Below are 23527 nucleotides of genomic sequence, written 5' to 3' on the forward strand. Positions count from 1 at the left end.
GCTGTTGGATGCATCTATACTTGGCCCCACCAAGTAAACCGTCTGTTTAGGAGGCAGCTCTGTATGAGAACACTGTGTATAAGCGACATGCCGGCACCTCCAAACCTTCCTGCTGACTGTGGATGCTACAATCTGAAAACTCCACCGAGGAGCACCACCGATGTAAAAGGACCTACCCGCACACTGTAAGCAGCATGCAGTAGACATGCACATAGCACACAGACGACTAAGTAAAGAAGATGCACGTTACTGGATGCCTAATTGAATACATAAAAATAAATTATTCCATCAAGGAACCCTTGACATTGTGCTTATTAGAGTGCTTTGGTTAGCATTTGTAGAACATGGAAGATATGTAGTAAAACAATAAAGTTAACCTGTCTATTACGCTCAGAATCCCATTAGCCTCGTACCTATGGTATCCTGTCTGTCCCACCTAGACAATGATCTAAGACACCGAGTCTCTTGCACTTGGTAGACTTGAGGATAGCTTGTCCATAGTGCCTAGAAAAGTCTACGAAGGTAGCAAGCTTTTTCTTCTTCACAGAAGATCGAATGACGCATCAAACAAATTCCCCATTTGAGTTTAAGGTATGCATAAACGCATCACTTCGGTGGACATCTGCCGCAGGCACGTCCATCCATCCACGCCCTCTAGAATGAAGCTATGATTATGAACAATTCGTCTATCTGGTCACATAACCGCTTTGCACTGAAACACCAGACTTGCCACAACACCTCTGCAATTCGAATACAGCAACAAGCTACAATACATTTCAGTCTGGCTGGGTACATATCGCATCTCCAGCACTGGCTCTCTGTTGGGACCTCTTTCAGCACCCACACACATGCCTGACCTCTTTATTTTAATGTTACTATACTTTTATTTTAAATAGAAAACATTCCTGAATGGTTTAGTTTTAAAATGAAAGTATGAGAAGAAGTTGAAATTTGTACTTCAGTCCACTGAACATTCGCTTAAACAACAAGTGTTTGGGGGTGGAGGCTGGATTTTGCATGGAATGGGGTTTGTGGGGAGCGGTGGCAGGCCAGCAGGAAACATTGTTCCACTACTTTCGTACACTTTAGGACTTCGGAGCACTGGTCAATATTGTCGAAATGCACACATGCGTCTTAAAGGAATGGTTTGATCAAAAATGTGTATTGCCCCTACAGGTCGGCCATGTGTTTTTAAGCCTAAGTCGCTCGATTTTAGAAAAATTTCCTATGGACCTTACTCGAGTTTTCGTACATAAAACGCACGCGAAAACAGGCACCAGGGAGCTGCCATTTTGTGATAATCCTATCATTTCCCCCATCGCCCTGGCTGACCTGCTTTTGCGGCACTAAATCATATCCCCCGCCTCTGAGCCTGTCATCAGCAGACGCGTACCGCCCATTTCACAGCGCCAAAGCACGTCTCGTGTCAACATTCGCTGCGCTTCAGCTAATGACATGTCGCCATGGAAATGGCAGGACGCCTCTTTCCTCAATAAGTATAAGCAGATCGTTTCACAACACACAGCAGCAGATTTTCGATTCCATTCCTCTCTCTGTGTTACTTTGAGTATTCTGTGACTCAAGGTTTCTGTGCTCTGGTCAGCTACCTTCGTTGCTTGTAGTCCGTGTGGACAAATACCAGTACCACCGCTATCAATTATTTTAGTTTGTGCAACACACAATGGATACAATAATGCCCTACATGTACGAGCCAGAGTATACCGAGGAGGAACTACTGGAAAGCGAAACACGCGAAAACGATGGCGCTTCGGACAGCAGTTGGCAGGACGAATCAACGGATGAAGACACTGGACCTAGTCGCATGGACGGTGTTTCCACCTGGTGCACATGCAATTGGTGCGAGCTAATGCCGACCGAGGAGGAGAACTGTTGCTGCTGTGAAAACTCGGGATGCTTGGCCTAGATTTCGGAAGGCGAGCCACGACCGAAATGCATCACCGAGCTGCCAGACTTCAGGGTAGCCTGCCTCACACGGTCCGTGTTGAGGATAATGATGGTGCTTATGCACGAACTTCGCGCAACTGTTCGTCCTCGTAATCCGAGTAACGAGTAAGTATACTCTGCTTGTGATGCCACTACTATTTCATGGTCTTCTACTATATCCAAAATTACATATACATATCATTGTAACGCATGAAATTCGTTCAATAGTGTGCAGTGTCTAGATAGCATTTGTCCGAGCAGAATGCCATTAGTTACAAGAATTGTCATTGACAACAAATGTTTAGTAAAATTATCTTGGTCATTTAAAAACAGTTTGTTTCATTCCTTTTCACAGGTGGTACAGGCTGGTGGCCTATCGTTCCTTTACATGGTGGCTTCACGGGAGGCTTGGACACCGCGTTCGAAGAGTGATACCCGCCTGTGCCGTTCGTGCCATAAGAGAAACGTTCCCGAGTGACAGCGGTCAGTACAGGGGATTTTCTCTCGCTGTGCTGCAACCTGAACTGTACAATGTGTAAACTTTTGTATTTTTGTGTCATCAAAATAAGCTACAAAATAAAACACCACATATATTTTAACAACGGTTGTTTCGATTTTTTAAATCAATGAAGTGTGTCTCCATTCAAGGATGGACGTCAGACACCTGTGCTCGGAATGGGTGAAGTTCAGGTCGCTGTGAAACGGGGTGGTCACTATCTAAGCTAACATAATCTATTATCAATAATGCATGCACTAAATAACACTTGTTCAAAGTCTTTCAGTCGGTTATGTCTCTATAAAAGTCACACAAATATCAATACTATCAATGAACATTGGATTATACAGGCCTTAGGTCAAGGGTCTTGACCACTATAATACACTGTTTGAAGTGTGGGTCTGTGCTCACAAGAATCTCCGGTATGTGGCATTTGTTATTGATAGACAACGATATACTGCAGTAGGGGTCTAATGTTAGTTGGGGATCTGCTAGGTGGGCATCATGGCGTGGTCAGTGGTCTGGCACATTAAGAGAATACCTTGCAGGGACACAGGGTCAGAATGGCAGTAAGTTTCCACTGGCGAGGGTGCGTGGGTAAGGACACGTTTGTGGAGATGAACGAGCCATGTGCTTGGTGCAGGCCGGTTCACATGCAGGACCGTGATCTCAGAGTGTGATGTGTTACATTTATTAGCTGTTGCAAATACCTCTGGAGTTTTCCAGTCAGAGTGGGAATGTTTACGATATTGAAAACCATACTAACGCAAGTACTGTGTTTCAGGGAGTTGCTGATGCCTCCTCTTCAATACAATCATTCGTGGCAGTCCATGTAGAGCCAGAGGTATGTATACTGACATCTCCATCGAACTAGGTCATCAGAGCTCGAATACTTGTCGTTTGATTGTTCCACACAATGTTTAAATCGTGTTTGGCTATTGAGATGTACATGTGTGTTCGTCCTCACGTGCGTTTTACGCTAACAATATTTTGACACACAGTAATGGAAATACTATGTTTCAGGGAGTCGATGGAGCTTCATTCCGTGCTGTCTATGCAGATACAGAAAATATAGTCGTTGCAGCGCAAGAGGAAGGGGAGACATGCGGATACGTATCAGAGCAACAGCGTGCAGATGTTGAAGGTCGAGTCAAAAAAGTTGTAAAGAAAAGAAACCGAAGGAAGGTTAGTTACAAACAGTTCATAACTTTAGAAATTTTTTTGTGCTGGGGACCATTTTATGTTTTTTTCCAGTAAATTGTACTATACTTTATCTTGTGTTTAAACTGAACATCCCTTTTCCAATCTGTCCTCTAGTTACCCGTGGGTCTACGAACTATACATAATACACAGACAGTGAAGTGAATGAGAGATGTTGCTTGCCAGACCATTTACACTATGGAGGCTATGGAGGAACTATTCATTCGGACGCGGCGTGTTGAGACTCGGGATGCTCATGTCCAATGGCCAGAACATGAAATTAATGTGTGCGGAGAATCCAGCAAAGTTTTATTGGACCATTGCTACAGTACGACTGCACCGCCGCAACAACATGATGCTGGAAGTATTGAAGATAGCTCTGAACTAATCGCAGATCAATTCACACAATCTACACCCGCCAAAAAATTGCCACCAAAAAAGCTGTCAACATTGTTGTGTTCTCCCATCAATGTTGAGGTAGCAGATATTGAAATGACAGAGAATGAACCAGCAGCAGCATTCACCGACGCATCAGAACTTGATAGCAGCGATATTTCTTTCAAATGTGGTGATATGTCCTCAACGTCACAGGCCGAATCAACTTTGACGCAGGATGACAGTCTAATGAAAGAGGGCAAATACATAGTATTTAACAGTTGTTTGATGGATATTATAAGTATGCTGAAATGTGGGCATTCCGTCAGAGGGAAAGTATGTGGGAAGCCATTGATTAATGTGACTCGTCTAAAACAAGGCAGTAACGTCACAATACATGCCGCCTGTAGATTACATCATACGTTCTCATGGTCTGCACAACCGATGCTGGGGAAACTGCCAGCAGGCAATCTACTGTGTGCAGCTGCATCACATTTTAGTGGCTCCAGTTTTAGAAAGTTAGTCTTTCTTTCAGTTTGTGGGACTCCATTTCATTTCAAAAACGCAGTACTACAAATACCAACATGATTATCTGTTTCCGGCCATTAGTGATGCCTGGAAAATTTAACAATTGTCTCTAGCAAGTACATTCGAAGGCAAACGATTCAGGCTAGCCGGCGATGGACAGTGCGACAGCCCTGGATTTTCTGCCAAGTACTGCACCTACCACTTTCAGGACATGGATAGTAAGAAAATTGTGAGTTTGGTGGTCGTGCAGGTAACACAATGTACATCCTCAGTGGCCATGGAGAAACTAGGATTTATAAAATCAGTGGAATATCTACAATCGAGAGGAATGCACATCGACCTCATAGCCACGGGCAGACACGTTTCAATTGCCAAGACAATGAGAGAGCAGTTCCCACATATTAAACATCAATTTGACGTATGTCATCTTGCTAAATCAATCAATAAGAAAATCTCGGCTGCAGGGAAAAAAAAAAGGTTTGGAAAGTATTTCAGAGTGGTCCCAGTCCATCTGCAACCATCTTTGGTGGAGCTCCAAAACTTGGGAAGGGTCAGTGGAAATACTACTTGAAAAATGGCGGTCACTGATACACCACTGTACCAATGTGCACCGCTGGTTCGAAAACCTACATTTCCACCAATGTGAACATGGCCCTTTATCCCCAGTGGAGGCACGGAAGAAGAAGTGGTTGAATCCATCTTCACCGACACACAACGCCATTGAGAACATTGTTTTCGATAAAACTCTATCAAGAGATTTGAGGGGACTGACAGAATTCTGTCACACAGGAGGTTTGGAGGTGTTCCACAATATGTGCCTAAAGTGCAGGCCAAAGCGCTTGCATTTCAGCATACCCGGCATGAGACATAGGACTCTACATGCCGTCTTGGCCCATAACGAGAATCTCGGCTGTGAACAATCTAGGACTAAGGGTAATGTAAGGATGCCTCGCTACACTAAGGCCTTTTCAAAAAGAAGTAAGCAATGGCTGATCAAACCAGTCTATGAGGAAATGGAGTTCGACTTTGTCAAAAGCCTTATTGTTGCTGTATTAGAGAAGCACAGATATGGAATTCTGAACTTTTCTGTGCAGAGCACTGATCCATTGCCACCCAACATTGCCACTGTGCCATGTCCACCCAAAGGAAAGCTGGTTGTGAAGTACAAATCCCGGTTTAAATAATTGTAATACGATTGTCTTTTTGTAAAAAAATTTTGTTGTACAGTGTGCATACTAAGTACGCTAACCCTAACCCCTACCTTCACCATCCTTGGTGCCGAACTACCTGGGTGTCATCTTTGAATTCTCTCTCTATTCACCTCAAATTGCTGACCTTGTCTATTTGTGTATGTGTATATTTTTGTTGATTAAACTAATTTTCGCAATCTCTTATAAATGCTGGGGACTGTTAACCGAGGGGAGGCTTGCGTATTGCAAATAATAAAACAATCAATCAATAAAACTCACTTTCAAATCAAGTGCTCGGGTACTTTATACTTTCACCTGACCTTCCACAAAAAATTAAAAGTCTCAGTAGTTATGGTTCTTTGGAGCTTCAAAGCTCGCAGACAACGAGGACAAAATTGGGGCCTTAGAACGCGTCAAGCACGCCGTTGCAGATGAGAGAGAAGCCAGTTTGCATTTGCACATTGAGGCGCACTACATAGATGGATTTGAAACTTTAAGTTCTCACAGATGGCTTTACTACGGGATGTTGCAAAGAAAGAATGTATGCTAATTTCTCGTGAAGGCCAGCGGCTTTGATTTTCAGCTCGTGCCCTGAAGAGGCCCACAACTCGCACTGGCAGTATAAGGTTCTATTGTTTTTTGACCTTGAGAGACAGGGACCATGCTGAAAGAACTTCATTTGAAGGGGGGTTTGGGGGGTGCAATAAAGTTTGAGACGATAAGGCAGAAAATTCTTAAACTAGACCGAGTTTCATATTAGTTAAGTATACGAAAAATCGTAGTCAAGAGCACAGTGTGATTTCCCGACTGCATTACGCAGAGACACAATGGAAATTGCAAATATAATGTAAGTAACTCTTTAGACGCTTTTATACCGGAATGAAGAATTAATGGATGCATGAATAAATGATTGAATGAAGAGCTTTGAAAACGTTTGTGGGATCGTCCTTGTAGCGGGCACATGGGCCTGCAGGTCCACATTCCACACGCATGTAGACAAAAAGTTGTTTCTCATTGTGTATCAACCTCGATTTATTTAGTTAGTTTTCGCATTGATTTTAGAGCTGAACATACACCATTACAGTATACTTGAAAGCAAATAGTTTCAGCTCGGCCGTAATAAATAAAATGAATAATATTAATAAAGATCGGCTGGCGAGACTAATTATAAATTTTATGTTTTCAAAATAGGTACATACTCCCGTTTTGCCCATGCCACCAGTTTCAGACACCGGCAGATGGTTTTTTTAACCGACAGCTGCAGGTTAATGTAAACAACTGCACAATCCTGATGATTTTATGGGATGATCGCCAAGGGCCCTTACGCGGTACTAGCGGCTAGAAGCAACATATCAACCTTTACGATGGCCTAGTGCCTACTTGATGGAACAGCCTTGCGGTTCAACGTGTGACAAAAGTGCCTCTTTGAACGAAAAGCAACACCCTGTGTACCATAAAGGAACAGCACGTGACTCACAATAACATTTTAAGGATTTGCGGTTAGAGATAAAAGAAAATAAATGACTTTCGGAGTTCATATGTCAACTGCTGAATGTTCTATAAACATTTAATGTCAAATAAATGTACTTTACCAAATTTACTGTGTTGCTGTTTGATTTTAAAGTACAGTTTCATATTCCGAATTGTGGCGTGCTGTGTTGTGAGCTGATCTGTGTTGGTTTCCCGGTTCTGTGTGAAGTCGCGTAGAAGACGACTGGGCGCGTTTGCCTACGCAGCACAGTAACGTCACAGAGAGAGGCGGGGAATATGAATGTTTTGATAATGTCAGGCTCGTGGGCGGGGGATATGATTTAGTGCCGCAAAAGCTGGTCAGCCAGGGCGATGGGGGAAATGATAGGATTATCACAAAATGGCAGCTCCCTGGTGCCTGTTTTCACGTGCGTTTAATGGACGAAAACTCGGGTAAGGTCCATAGGAATTTTTTCTAAAATCGAGCGATTTAGGCTGAAAAACACATGGCCGACCAGTAGGGGCAATAAAAAATATTGACCGAACCATTCCTTTAAGCCTCCTCTTAGGGCGTTTCTACCACAAAGCGCTTTGCGGCCATACAAATGGGGCAAAAGCGCTATATAAATGACTAATACAATACTTTTGCAGGGGTTTTCATGCATCTCTATCTATTTATAGCTTTATTTAGGCTGTGGCTCTATTTATTCCACAATGTACGTTGGATATGGGGCATTTCCTTTGCCTTTTGCGTGATGTTTCGGGATGGGAGCATGGCGCCTATCTTACTGGTAACCTCACATATGGGTTGGCCTTCATAACTTCACAACTCTGCAGAGCTGACTCAGCTCTTCAAGCTCATGAGGTAGACTTAATGAGTATCACCAAATTTCATCGAATCTGCATAAATACAGCATATAGAATTGGTCAAAGGGATACACATTGAAGCTCTTCAGAATAGCATATTTTGTGTTCATTGTACCCAATGTCAAACTAGTGCTTGGCGATCTGGTCGTATCCAACATCGGTGAAAAGAAGTCACTACCAAGTTAGCCTCCCTTTTTTTCTGGACCCGACTATTCAGCGCCAACTCTCATTCTCGTGTGAAATATCAATGCCTTCATCAAGCTTTTGTAACAGTATCAATTTTGATAGTGTTATCCAACTTGATTTACTTCAGCAAATGTACCAGAAATTTGCTTGGACAAAATCTACAGTATTGTCGATTTCAGGCGATGCCTTGTTTCATGTAATGTCTTGATAGTATTGGAATTCTACTTTGCTGGTAATTGAGATAAATTGCTGACATTTTTGTAATGTGCAGATTTTCTTAACTTACTTTTAAGTTCATTGTTTTTATTGCACAAATCTCATCAGTTTATCCAAATGCAGGAATTTCAAACTGATATTTTATGTGTACATTGAATTGGATACCCGAAGTGTTGAATAGTCAATGCAAAGTGTCATAGATTACCTTTATGTAGTCTTTTTCCATCACCCACTCTGACATCTACCGCCTATTTCCTGCACCTGAAACTGTGCCAGCAAGATTAAACATTGTTTGAAAAACGAGGACAATATTCAGTTAGAACATGTGAGCAGTAACAGTATACAAAGCTCAAAAACGTTTCTTTCAACCAAGCATCACAAAGGCTTGCATAATTAGAATCTGTTATCCACAGCAATTTGACAGAAATGTTGAAGTTGCAATATACAAAGAGAACTAGGCTCAACAAATTCCTCTTCATGTCTCATTGAGCAAAAGACATTGGTGAGGAATTGGGAATGACTGTGGAAAGAGGCTGGTGAATGCAATGATCTAGGTACAAAACAGAGCAGAGTAACTTTCTCTGTAGGGGTGTGCACCTGGCAGGATATACAAGCATGCCCCATTTGCTCAGATCTGTGCTGCAGGTAATGTGGAATAAATCGAAATCCATTGCCTGCTAGTTGGGCGTATCCTAAATTGGTCAAATGCTAGAAGGAATTGCTCTACACGGTTTGAAGGCAAATGCAATGTAAAAAGAACAAATGAAGCCAGAACCAACCCCTCCGACCTTTTAGGGCCTTGTTTTCTATAGTGGCCACACTCTTTGAGTTTGATGAGCAAAAGCTTTGACTGGTGAACATGGCTACCAGGTTGCCACAACCAGTCCAAGGTAGCTCGATCCAGTTGGCCCAGTGTCTTGCCAGGCTTTGTGCGACTGAAGCCAGATTTTGAGTGTGGTCGGATATGTGGCAAGTGCTCCTCCACTGCTCTGGCTATTCATTTGGTGCAAGCCTAGCTAGCAGGCACTGGAGCTTTTGGTTTTTCTGAGGTTAGTTTGTGACGATAGCAAATCTGAAGGTGGTGGGTAGGGTTACGTAAGGGAGTCATTCTTGGTCTGATTGTGGGGAGATGAATAAGGTAAGTAGTAGATTCCCTCAGCTTGGCAATAGTCTCAGCCAGACGCTTCCTGAAGAGGCGCAATTTCAGCTCCATTCTGTATTGCAGTTGAGAACCCTAAATAGGGGAAAATGTATGGGAGGGACTCAGGTGTTGTTTTTTCAAATTCTAGGGCTCTAGCTAGAGAGCCTCCACCTCATCTCATTAAACACCCAAACCGCCATTTCTTTCCCATTTGCATGCGCTTGGAAGCCCTATTGCAGGCAACCTCACATCTACACCGGCCTTCTCTGGGAACTGCTGTTTCTGCCAGTTCGCCCATCTAGCAGTGTTGTTCCCGGGCACTATTTTCAATTGAGGACACTCCATTTAGTTGTACCTGTATGTCTCACTCGAGTATGTTGGCATTGTACTGGGTATGCACATATTGTTTCACTCATACGGGTCGGATGATTTGAACCACGTAACTTCTCTTACTCTGATCCTTTCCTCATCTTCTTATTCTTGACATTTAAATTAGACACTCAGACTTGTGCAATGCTTTCTATTGTTATGAAAACCTTTCTTGAAAAAAAATCCATGCTCAAAGGTACCACTTTGAACTGAAGACGGAATGTTTTGGCCCACACTTCTTGCTGGATACTTCCTGCTTGGATGTTATAAACTGAAGGTACCTTTAGAGGATAAAGAGCAGTGTTGGCCCGGCTGGGATTTGAACCTGTGACTGCAGGTTGTACACCAGTTAACCCACTGAGCTTTCGGCCTGGGGTAAAAAGGCAAGCCGGCCCTTAAGTTGTCATGTGGATGTATTTTGTATTTGATTTTCATCTTTACTGTGAGAAGTATTAATAGTTTATAATCTGGTACACATCTTGCACAATGGCAGCTGGAGAGCTTTACCGATTGATATTGATTGCAAAGTCATATATTAAAAATTGTATTACAAATGGAACAAATGGTGAGTTGGATTTATAGGTTTTGTTCTGGCTCCTTCCATGACGATGCAATGTGACTGTGCTGTGTTTTGGTATCTGGCACAATGCTCGCAGTAGCGGGCGAAGACTATACATTGTAGAGCCCATTACCCTTTGTAGAGTACGTTCATGCATATTCTGTCAGTGTTTTGTCCGTGTATGAATGGGGCACTGTAGTTTTTGTCCTCACAAAGGGACTGTCTCGCTGCCTTTGTCACAGTTAATGGAGTTCTTGTGTAACCTAATTACGCTGAGCGCTGATTCTATCACAACACCTGTAAACACTTCCAGATAATAGAGAAGGTGCGACTGCAATCTCTGCCTCATCATAGTTATGCTAGTCACTGGGGAACCACATGTCGTCATTTCTATTTTACAGCAGCCTCTCTAATGGTTTGTGCGCTTTCAGTGTTATCCAACCTGCTCACCCGCTTATTTGCCACAGGGCGCATTGCCCCAAAAGCTTGCTTTCACTTATCAAAAGCAAATCGTTTGGTGGGATCTTGATGAACCTATTAAGCTACTTGTAGTGCCAAACACATTTGGAATTGTGTTTCTTTACTGCCCACGCTCTAAGGAAGCACACTATAGCCAAATAGTTCATTATCAGGCCTGTGTTCTTGTGCCTCATGCGCCAAGGCGTCACCGTAGGCACAGTAAGCCAAATCTGTGGCTGTATTTGAACAGATTGTTCTCAGAACAGTAGAAACTTCACCAGTTTAGTCCATTTCGTGAGCACCGTAAAGACCCGCTTTCAGAAAATGTTGACCTAATTAAGCAATAATGCCACATTCCAAGGACATTACCATATGGGAAGTGCCACTGGCCCAAGATAATTGGCCTAAACAAAGCAAAGTTCTTTAACGAGGGGCAAAGGACATTAATGCCTGGCAATGGCCCAAGCAGGGCAACATTATTGCTATTAGATTTCATTGAATGAGGGAAGAATAAGAGCCCTCTGACATCCAATTATCTGCAATGGAACTACCAACATTTGAATGTTCTAAGCTTTGTAGACAAATGCCAAGGGCCGCACTCGTAGTTATGGTCGCTAAAGAGGCAGTTAAAGGCCTAATTACAAAGTGCTAGGGAGAGGTCGATAAAGCTATTATGACCAACGTTGCTCTTGATATTATATATTCCGAGGATTCCTTCACTGGCCGTCCAGATGATTCAGACCTTCACTTCCATGATCCCTATTTCTAATATTCAGTGTTGAAGAATCGTCGGAGTTGAAATTCGAAACATATGTGTGGGGATTACAGAATGAATAACCATACTTGCATATAAGTAAACAGAATTTTGCAATAAAGCAATCTTCTTGAAGGAGTTGCAGGGATCTGGCTGCAGCTCTGCACAAACGACAGACATTGGCTTGAAGAGTAGGAGCACGATCGACAAGGAAGAGGCTGCCTGACTCTGAGGGATGCCACCAGCCAATATAAATGGAGACAAATGGAAAATTGAGGCCTGCCTTCCCTGCAGCAATGACTGCTGATCCTGATCTGGGTAAGACTGGTATAACCCTATAATTTCGCGTGCCAAAATCCTGACTCCCTAAATGCTAAATTGTACTGCGCATTTCAGTTCAATTATCTGTGGGGGTGGTTTGGGTAATATATCATTTGAGGGGAGTATGGGGAAGGCTGTGGGGGTCTCCCCACATATAATTGTGCTGAAAGGTGTGACAAGAAAAAGAAAATTTGACATTTTGGGATTTTCCCCTGCCCACAATTGTCTCATAGATCCTGTAAGAACTACTCACCCAGAGCGGAATCATTCTGTAACTGCATTGTTCTTTTTAGCGTGGATGAAATTGAAGGAAATGAAAGCATTTTTAAATGTTTTCTTTTCACGGTTTACCTGTTCAGGGGTTTCTAGTGAACTACACTCCATGAGACCTAACATTTTGCCTTACAGTAGCTCAGAACTAGCTGTTGTGCACTCACAGAATGTTGGCTTCCACACAGATGTGCGTTTCTTTTTTTAATGAAAGACCTAGTAAGCCACTGAAAGTAGTCCATAGGTATATTTGTTTGAAGGGTAGCTCAAAGTTTGAATCTTAAGGACTGCAAAAAGGAATTTAGAATATATGGAAAGCGGGAGCTAGTTCATGCAGAATTCATGAGCATTGAGATTTGAGATTTATGTTGGTGTGGTAGTGACTCTTTGACGTGATGATCCAAGATTGCTTACAAGCTGGGATGTAGATCTGTACCCCCCTCCTTGGTGCCACAATTTCCGTATTCCGTATTTTCAGTGGTTCCTCATAGCCCGTTTGATTTTTGAAGTGGGCAAGGCTCCGCCCCTCTGTTGGGAATCCCATGGCGACTTCCTGCTCAGTAAGAAGACACTTCTGTACCAAGAGGACACTTATGGCAGGTCATGCAGCACCATCGCCCGTTGTGGCACAGATCATGCCTTGGCTAGGTGAAGTGATTGGGTAGCTAAAAGAGGCATGATCGGTGAAAGTGTGAAAGCCTAGTGGGCATTTTATTTGTATTTCTATACTAGTGACTATTTGTATGGTCTTATAGTGGGCTGTCTGCAATGTGAATTTCTTCAGGGCTTTTCATTTTCATGCAGAACGTGGTGGTGGTAGAGTTGTTAGGCATTCTTTGGTCAATCTGCAGCTTGTTAAATTCTTGTAAGATGTCCATAGTTGTCTTGTGTACACCTAGCATTTACATATTCATTATGTACTGTGGGAAAATACTTATTTGTATTCCTGCATGTGTTCAGAAAATAACTTAAGGCAAAATGAAACACTGGAACAGAATTGTCTAATTCTCAGACACATGTTTATTTATTATAGCTGCAGCCATCTTCACATAGTCGTACAATCTGTCATGTGAACCACCTTCCCTTTCATTATCTGTCTGTGGCTGCCCTCCTCAATTCAAAAGGAGAGCTTGTATACATTTTACAGCCTTACAAAAGCTCTTTGACCCTGGCTAAATTTGAACTCCGGCCAGGGCGTCTACGTACTCTTTCGCAGCTGTTCCTATACTATACAACGTGCTACAACTTTGTAAGCACAAGTGGGCCGCTGAATCCATGGAATTACCCAATTTGTTTGTTTACTTTTGTTTGTTAGCTCTTTTTGACCTAATTATAGGTGTACCTTTTCCCCTTTTTCCTTTTGACCTACTTACCTGAAAATGAGGAGTGGGGGTTGCTGGGGTGTCCCCCCGCTTCTTTAACAATGGAGACGGGGGCTAAAAATTGGTTGGGCACCTGTTTTCAATGAGCTGTCAAAACAGGGGCCCGAGCAGTTTTACTGCGGGCAGTTTGCCCGTGAACAAAACATGTGTGGGCAGATCGTATACATCCGAATCAATACATAGTCGTTCACTGTTATTGCAGACTCAATTTCTAAAGCAAGACGTTCACAGTTTTCTGTTTTAGAGAACCTATGTCAAAAGCGGCTTCCAAAGCCTACAATATGTAATACACAGCTCACAATCAACCCTTTTCTTACATAGTTCTCTTAAACATCTACTTAATCTGCCTATTTCTATAGCTAAAATTTCTCTAATTTTTATTTTTTTATTTGGTCTAGTTGCAAGCAACTTTTCAAATATATAAACATATCTCTTTAAAACACATCCACATATGACAATATTAAAACAAATTCATAATACAAGATTTCAAAATTTGATTAATATACATTCTCAAATGAACATAGATATAATGTTAATAACCGTTTACAATATACCATTACAATTACAACACCCATCAAATCAAATCATTACCCTTTCTCACATAGATTAGTGACGCCAAACATAGCATATACCAGTAAACCACTAAATGTAGTTTCCAGCTTTTTTCTCCACACCCCTAGAGGAGTCCTCGTTCCTCGGTAGTACCATATTTAAAAACTGGACAATGGCTAATTGGACCCTTTTCCTCGGGTTAGAGAACAACATTTGCCATATTTTAGCATCCGTCAGCTCAGAGTAGGTAACAAACACATTATTGAAACATCTTATCCGTATATTCCGCAACACTTCACATTCAACCAGCAAATGTTGCAGTGTTTCCCTTTTCCCTAATAACAAACAATATCTACAATAGTTGCACTCCATTGATATCAATTTTCGTCTACACTGGACATCCTGGGTGTTCCAAAGATTTAATCTAAACCTCAAAAAATCAGCCCGGACCTTCTGTGACGGGCATTTCACCAAATAAGGTGCTATCGAGCCTTAGCGCTTAATTCCAAATAGCCAGATGTTAAAATCTTTACATTTAGTACATTTTGTTAGGTTTCTTGCCCAGGCTGCTTGAAAGAATTTGACTTTAGCCGGTCAGGGTTTGCAATCAACACATCAATAGAGACATCAGCCTCTGCAAGACAATCACACATTCTCGCGCCACGCCTTCGAGAACCTTTTATTATTTCTCTAATCTTGTTGTCTTGCACAATAAAACATTTGTAGTGCTAATTTATGACACATATTACTCTTGTTGTGCAAAACTAGGATTACAAAGTAAGAACCTGGTGGTGTAAAGTTAATGGAATACATTATATTTTGCACATTGGCAGCTATGATGGATCTACACATAGCACCCCCTCGACGACTCTGATGTGCCTGAAACAACTCACAAAATTGAGGAACCCCGTAGTGAGGAAAAATGAATACACATCATCTTGCAAGTAAGATAGATGGGAATTGGTAGTCTGTGCAAAATATTTTATTTTTGTAAAACATGCCATGTTTTCTTGAAGAATATTGGTTGCTGGAGTAGCTGGCCAGCTGAGGATGTACCTGGCAACATGATGGCTGCACCTGGGCATGTGCATTGTACATGCACAGGTGCAACCCTACCTTGCATTTGAGCGCTATAGTTGTCATATAATGGCTGCACCCAAGCAAAACTGTACCTGGTGCTGGTAGTCATAACTATCTGACCCAAGATCTTGGTGTATTTAGGCTTCAGCTGGTATATAATTACCCCAAATCGATTCACCTTGTCAATGCTTTTTCTTTTGGAAAAAAAAGGAAAATGTGCACCACGTATGTAAGTCTCTGTATGAGTGTGTAGCAGATACAACTTCTTCACTGTTAGGATCTCAGAACCTACATTGACCCCACTCCCTCCAACTAGGCCCCCAGCCTCCTACCGTATCTAGAACCATACCTGAAGGATCAAACTTCAAGCCCATCGCTACCAATGAACTGGCCAAAATTCTTGGATCCCTGAACCACCTATATATACACGGGAATGGCAGAATTCCTGCTACAATCATCAAATCAATTAAGGGCCAAGTACTGTTGCTATTCCTCCTTCAAATAATCAGTGTTGCTCTCCCAAGGGACCTTCTCTCCTCTTATTACTCAGAACAAGCTTAATGTACCCACTTTAGATCAAATTAATGTGAACACCCCTAATCACTAACCTTCCATTGTTAAAAAAATAAACTAAGCGTAGCGGTGAAATTACTTTAATAGCATATGATTTGTTGTCTTTTCTCCTCCCCTTACCACTCCTGTTTCTTCATTCATGTCCTCCGACCTTCACAGTTTGGATATTCTCTTATTCACCTTGGACATTAAACGCACTTCTTCCACTTGTAGAATTGTGTTGCCTTCATCCGGATTCTTCCTCCGCTATGACATCCTCTCGATTCTCCTATAGCCACTCATTTTCCATTCCTATATGCAAGCCCCTCCCAACCCCAGTTGACACCCCTCCTTACGAAAAATGGAAGTGTTCGAAGAAGTCTCTCGATTAATTTTTCTCTCCACTCCCCCTTCTTCTCCCCCCTGAAGCATCTACATCTCTTTAAACATTTCTACTATGCTCTCATCACCTTCTGTCCTTTCACACTCTTCTGTTCCTCCCCATATTAATCCTTCATCACTCTGAATCACTGATCCTTCTCTGAACTCTCAACTATAGACGTCTGACTTTTTCCCAAACTTCACTTTCAAACATGTTAAGCGCCATTCCTCTTTTCCCCTTGGCTCTTCTTTCAGTCACTTGGCCCTACTGCCCCTTTTCTATCTTGCTTTACTTCTCTTTCTGAAACCCCACCTTGTCTCATGCTTCACTGCACCAATCCCTCTGGAATCCTTCCAGATCCTCATCTGACCTCTTCTCCATTGTGTTTTCTTGCAACTTTGTTATGTCACCGCTTGTCAGCTCCTCTATCCTTTGGCTTTTTTCCCCTTTCCTTTAAGCACACTACCATTCCATTGGACTACCACCCTAGTTCTCCTTTTCGTTCTAAACTCCTTGAACTTGCTGCGTGTTACTAACTGTCTCTTGAGTTCAACTAGCTCTTACCCAAACGCCAGTCTTGTTTTCACCTGGGTTGCTCAACTGAAACTGTTCTTTTGCACTTCATTAATTTCCTGTTGATCACGCGACCTGTCCTTTTTCTCTAATTGTAGGTCTGTCACGGCTTGGTTCTTCGGCCTTTATGCTAGTCCTCTTTAAAATTCATTAATTGTGTTTAAATTGTCACTTATGCTGACAATTTTACAAAATCTTTTTCATTTCCTTCTTCCACTGACCAACTTCACACTTGTATCTGATTGTTTCTCTGCTATGACTCTTTCGATGCTCATCGCTACATTTCAAATCGTGAAAGACTGGAATTATCTTTTTGCAGCCCCATCCACATGATTGTCCTCACGCCGCTTCCGTTTCCCCCCTTTATTCTCTTCCCATCTCCTTATGCTCATAACTGTGGGGTCCTCTTAATCTCATCCATTTCATCTTCTTGTCACATTATCTTTCCTGCCCACACCTCAACTGTAAAATTCGAAAAATCTGCCCTTTTTACATCTTTTTCCACTACAAACACTCTTAGTCTTGCAAGTGTCTTCCTGCCTTGACTAATGTTCCTAGTTTCTTCTTGGTCTCCCTGCTTTCACGCTCCCTCTGTTACTCTGCTGTTGGTCTACCTTTTCAGCTTCTTTCACATTTCCATGTTTCCTCTTTTGCTGCTCTTCGATGGCTTTCTTCCCCCAGGTTGACTTCAGTTTCAAAATCATTGTATTGTGTTTACATTTGTCCATTGTCATCTGGCACTTTACCATTTCTCATCTCTTGTTTTTCTATACTTTCCTACTTGCCCTGTTCAGTCCTAATCTCTCTTCCTATTAAACTTGATAACGCTTTTCCCTATTTGCGGCATTTGCCCCACTCTTTACTTTTCACACCTCCATTAAAGCTCCTCTTAACCCATTTAAAATTCAGCATTATGTTTATTGGCTTGGCTCTATCCTTCTGTTTTATTGCTTTTCTGTTAACTTGTGCTTCACTTTTGAAAAAGTGTTTTAAACATTGAATAAAAATAGATTGCAAACTATCCAATTGCCAAGATGTGGAAGCGCCCTTATTTCAGTTAACACTGCTGCACACAATAATTTTGTTTTCTTCAAATCTGTTACTTCAAGGCCACAACCAAAAGTTTGAATACTGTTGCACTTGGATGATGTGAAGCCACGTCTCTCTGGTTCCACCACCTCCGCCATTGCTTCACTGAAGCATTGCAACACGCTGTTAGCAAGCCCAATCACTCTCTTTGGGAACTTTTACCAAATCTGTCCCACTCTAAAAAGCTTGCCTTTCTGCCAATCGTAGCCTGGATCTTTTTTTAAACAACTGCCTCTACTATATAAAAGCTAGATCCACTGTGGTGTTGCCTCACCTACCTGAATGTGCACTATTAACAGACAGAAGTCGCAAGATTGAGAGACTAATAAATATCAAAAGCGAACACTAAAACAAGCTTCATCCACCTGTATCTTGGAACACCCTACCCGACATCCGTAGAACTGACTACCTTTATTGTTCAGGAAAGAACTGAGTACTTTGCTGTCTAGGGAGTTCACATCTGAGTGCCAGGGATCTTAAAGTGCCAACATCTTTGCAGGTCTCCCTGTACTCCTAGGAGACTGCCACCATGTGTTGCCTCTCTTGCACATGCATACAAAAATCATACATTTGGAACCCTTTGACGTGCCTCACCTATTTCTGTACCGGTACTTGCACTTCAGCGTAATCCAGGGCTAGACCTTTTCCTGGTGCTTTTTATTGAGTAATTTTCCAATCTGTCGACAAGTCTAAGGATATTGCTGCACTACATGCTTTCTACATGCTGTGGATGAGCTTGCTCATGATGCCCTTGAGAAATGTTTACATTTTCTTTCATTTTATATTCATTTCTCATTTGTCTTCTAGATTTTAAACTCTGGAAATAAATCTGGGGAACCTTTGAACCTTGACTAGCTTCAAGTGCACCAAGATTTTTCTTATAATTCAAACCAGGTGGTATTTAGACTAGAATTTAGCAATTATATTTTCAATAGTCCATTGCAGCCCCTTCTGAATATCGCATTCTCAGTCATGTGGGCCTGCAATATGCACATACGGACACTAACTCGGACACCTCTTTGGATTGTAAGGCTTGTCTTTTGACAAGGTTCGTTCAAGGATGTGTTGCCTTCGCAATACCTGCTGCAATGCGCTATGCCAGGCATGCTTTTTATTTTTTGTTTGCAGCGCGAGGTAATGTTTATGTTCCAAAAGAAACATTCTAGGAGCAGAAATAGGTTTCCCCCATTGTGGAAAAAAGGATGGTTACCATGTAAACTGCAAAGGGAGGGAGTTCCTTTACAAAAGAAAACCCTTTTTATTTGTATGGTCATGAGAAGCAGGGAACCTCCAGATCCTTGGCTGAACCACAGATGGTATGGTAGATCCTATGTAATTGGTACATTTAAAAAAAAAATGTAAGAGTTTGGTAACATTTCTCATATGTCTAAGTCAAGGCAGGGATATTGGTGTTGGGTCTGTACTATGAAGGATTAAGCACAACCAGACAAGGCATTTTAAAGAAATGTGAGGTAATGGTAGCTTTGAGGGTGAAATAGAAGGACCCAATGGAAAGGTTTTAATCCGCATTCTGTTGTCTGTTGCGAGGCTAGCCATGATGTTTTCTTGATGGGAGGAGAAGAGAGCCAAGTGGGATTATGATCTGGGGAATATCTAGGCAGAAAGGTAAAAGGGGATCGGCATAGAAAGCAAAGGGCATCAATGTAGGGGGGACATGATTGGTCATCATCTTGTCTCTGTTAGGGGGAGCACTCTGGATTCTTTAACACTTTAACAGAGTTTTAAGCAGATATAAATATTATCTTTTGTAAGGCCACTGATCAAAAAATAAAAATAAAGGAATGGGAAAGGAAGGCGATTTTTTTGTTTCGTTTGTTGTGCTCAACCCCTCCTCCTCAGTTTCCTTATGAATTTTCGAGTAGGCATACTATTTTTCACTTGGAAAAAGAAAAGCTCCCTTTTTAGGAGGAACTTGGCCAATTGTGCTTTGTAAAAAAGAAATTATATGTAATGCATATCTAATGCATTATTCGCAATGCAAAATACGTCTAGTTCCCTGTTGTATTTCCCATAATGCTACAATTATCCACCTCCTTTCAATGGACTGACTCTGAAGTCTATACACAAAGTATAAACCCAGTAAAGTTACAGCACGGTGCCTTTATTAATGTGCAATCGCCTGTTTTTCTTCCATTGGAGAAGCTGCTGCTTGGAAACCTGCCTGCTTCTCTGAACATGCCTTTTGCAGTCGCTCTTTTATTTAGCTATGGCATAGGTGCTTGGATTTATTTTGGGGGCAGGTAAACGGTCTGATAGGTACTGTGAAGCATAGGTGTGCGTAGTAGCAGTTGTTAAAGTTCAAAAACCTTTCTTAAAGAAAAGGATGATCGGTGTGGTTGACATCAGATCATGAAAAAGAATCTATAGAGGATATGTCTTACAGGGAGAAGTATTTTAACTGGGATAATTATTTTAATCTTTCACTAAGAGCTTCATTTGTACAGCAAAGGCTCTGCCCCAGTGCCTGCAGGTCCCGCCTTCACACTGTACGGAGATGGGGATCTGTGGAGGGACCAAACACTCCTTTGTCTCACAAAGCAAAAGCTGAGCTCCTTGGGGCGGAAACCAGAGCTGGACCATTTCAAGTTCTGCAAGGACCTGAAAACACTCCCTTTTTTTTTTTTCCTACAAACTTTTGGTAGCTTACCATCCAACACCTGTTTCCACACCTATGTCCACCTGGGGCGGGCGGTCGATCCCAGCCATCCACAGGCACCTTCTTATTGCAGCACGTAGCTAGTTATCTTTCTACATTACTGTACAGGGTTGTAACACTAGCATTTTATACACATGTTAAAATCTTGTTCTGCAGTCACTGGAGTCCTTGAGCTCTGCCCTCTTGGTTTGATACAGACTTATCCCATGCACCCGATTTCCTTTTCCTCCCTGTTCGCCTTTCTCCCATCATATTTATTTCCCTTGCTCAAACATTTTGCATGTCCATGGCACATACAAAACACCAGATAAGTGAAAACAAATCTGATGCGAACACTGTGCTGTGTCTTGAGGTGTTCAAGTTAGCTGAGCGTTCACGGGTGCAAAGTACATTAACTGTTCACAGTGCTACGTGGGTACACTGCTATGTTTACTGGGTGTGTCCTTCACAATCTGGTGAGTATCTGGACACTGCCTGACACTTGGGAGTACTTTGGGATCTGGCTGTGAAATCTGCCACATAGTGCTATTCGCCGAGCATAGCATGGCCGTTCCCAAGCAAACGATAGTACCCTTTCCCTGGGCATACGACTTCAATAGCTGGCAAATGAAGAGGTACCTGGCCATCATGCGAAACTAATGCCTGGCAAATGCATATAGAGCTGCAAAAACTATTGGCTTTGTCAAGGCTTGTTTTAAAAACCAATCGTAGAACTCCTGCCGTCTGCCATAAGAGTAATGCTGGGGTGTTATTGCTTTGAAGCATTGGCCAATGGGCCTGTTTTAATAATGGGATTAAATAACTACACGCGGAATCATTCCCGCGGCCCTGCTCCTGTTTCTCACTTTAAAAGCAGGGAATATGACCCAGATACCGATGGTGCAGACGGTTTATTTGACGAGGACGAGAGACTGAGGGGATTTTCTGCATTCGTATCCGCTTTGAGCCAATGCAGCATTGATTTCTCCAGAGGTCACGCAATCTTATGCTTGAAAAATCTAGATCACAGTTGAAGATGCTTAGTTTAACATGGCCAGGGGTAAACATCGATTAAACCTTTCATTCTCTGTCTAAAAGGAGAAACTGTTAACGTTTTTGTACAGGCTGCTGCGTTCCTTAATTGCCAATCGAACATTCTCAGCCTTCAGATTCCATGGCAATTCGTTACTGCACACTTTATACGTTTTTTCTGTTATAATGTAACTTATTTATGGAAGGTGGTATAATGTAACCTATTAATGGAAGGGGGTTATGACTCGGATTGCCCTGTATATACTGCAGTGACTTAAGCAAAAATGCATTTCTATTAAAGTTCCAAAGCCTATTGAGAGAACGTCTTGGGATTGGTTTAGAGCAGCAAACAAAACACACCATGCATACAAAACGTCTGCACTGATCACCTATAATATATCGGGTGACTTAACAAAAAAGTCGTAAAACACATTTAGCAAGCTATAAAAGCAATGCATTGTTTTTTTTGTAATGCAAAATTACTGTTTTGTAACTTAATATTTCTTTCTCCGTTTCAGCTGAAAACAGCTATTCTGTGAAAGCGGGACATTATCCTGAGCTGCGATACCATGGGTCCACTCCATTTATGTTTACGCTGCATAGTGAGGTGAGATTTGGTTTTTCTGATCAGTAAAGTTGCTTGTTAATGGATCATAGGAGATTACGATTCATATCAGAAATCTCGTAAGAGGTCATCTGTGGTGATAGTGTGTGACTGAGACCTATTCCGAAAGGCTGTAGTTTCATGCATATTGCGCACCATGAGCAATCAACCTCTGTTGAAACACTTGCAAAAATACAAGCAATTTACGAAGAACCCCCAGGTGTATACTATATCCCCCAACATCTACTACATTATCATTCGGTTATTTTGTATTCTATTTCTTCCTAGCATAGTGCCTCCCAGCTAGGTTATTGAAATGTGCTGTTGCTAGGACCATCCGCTTATCTTAATCGCCTTCAGGTTCTTCCGAATGCAGTGATTGATGGTTATCAGTTGTTCATAGACCGCATTACGGCATCTTATGTCTGTGCCATTTGCTCCCGATAAGTCCCCATGCAGCCCTTCTTTCAGTGTGATAGCCCTCACCAAGGGTGAACTTGGGCCACAACAGCACAGAGCTGCAGCGCAAACCATTGAACAGAGGATGGAGAGTGGGGTGGGACAGGAGTTTATTGGCTCCTTCCCCCAGCCTGATGGTGGTTGCTCACGTTGGGTGCAGGATGCTTACTTTGTGAGAAGAGAATCCACCTATTGAATTATGGGAAATAGTCCCTCAACCACACATTACTTTGAAAGAGTGGTACTAGTCATACACACCATCAATAAACGACAATTCAAGGGGCAATTAGCATTCTTTTTTTTCTAGTTCAACCATTATTTTGTGTGCGTGTGAAATATATATGCAACATATGTGCATGTCTGTCTGTTATGGATCAATTTCAATGGATTTGAAGTTCATGAGGAGCGAGAGACCTACCAACCTTGGTAACCACTCCCTGTGACGAAACTTGCTGTATGGTAATACATAAATCACCCTGAGGGACATTCTTCTATTCCGTCGGAGTCCTGCCTACACCCTGTAATGCACTGCATGGTCTCTCCACCAGAGGTGTAGAGCTGCTAAAATGTATTCACTTTTGGCATGACACGACCACCTGGGATCTCTTACTTAGTTATTGAAACTTTACGCCCATCGAAGCTGGCTTCCTTAGGGGAAACGCAGTCCAGTGCCGCCATTTGCCCATAGGGTTGACTCTACTTCCACCCAATAGACTCTTAGCTACTGATGCCAGCGGGGCAACTCTATTGTAGTTTAACCTGTGGACACCTGTCAAAGCATTTTCTGAATCTAGTGGCATTAGTTACTCCCCTGTTCATCA

General features: G+C 42.2%; 1 protein-coding gene across 4 annotated transcripts in view; it reads left to right on the forward strand.

Annotated features, from left to right (window-relative positions):
* GPR63 (G protein-coupled receptor 63) overlaps window positions 1–23527 on the forward strand; it is a 553454-nt gene that overhangs the window by 300976 nt on the left and 228951 nt on the right. For all 4 annotated transcript variants that reach the window (XM_069606418.1, XM_069606416.1, XM_069606419.1 and 1 more), the window contains one exon: window positions 22162–22250. The gene's annotated coding sequence lies outside the window, so the exon portion shown is untranslated. The remainder of the gene's footprint in view (window positions 1–22161; window positions 22251–23527) is intronic.

This window comes from Ambystoma mexicanum, chromosome 4p (assembly GCF_040938575.1).
Source record: "Ambystoma mexicanum isolate Mex_15411 chromosome 4p, UKY_AmexF1_1, whole genome shotgun sequence".
Taxonomy (NCBI): domain Eukaryota; kingdom Metazoa; phylum Chordata; class Amphibia; order Caudata; family Ambystomatidae; genus Ambystoma; species Ambystoma mexicanum.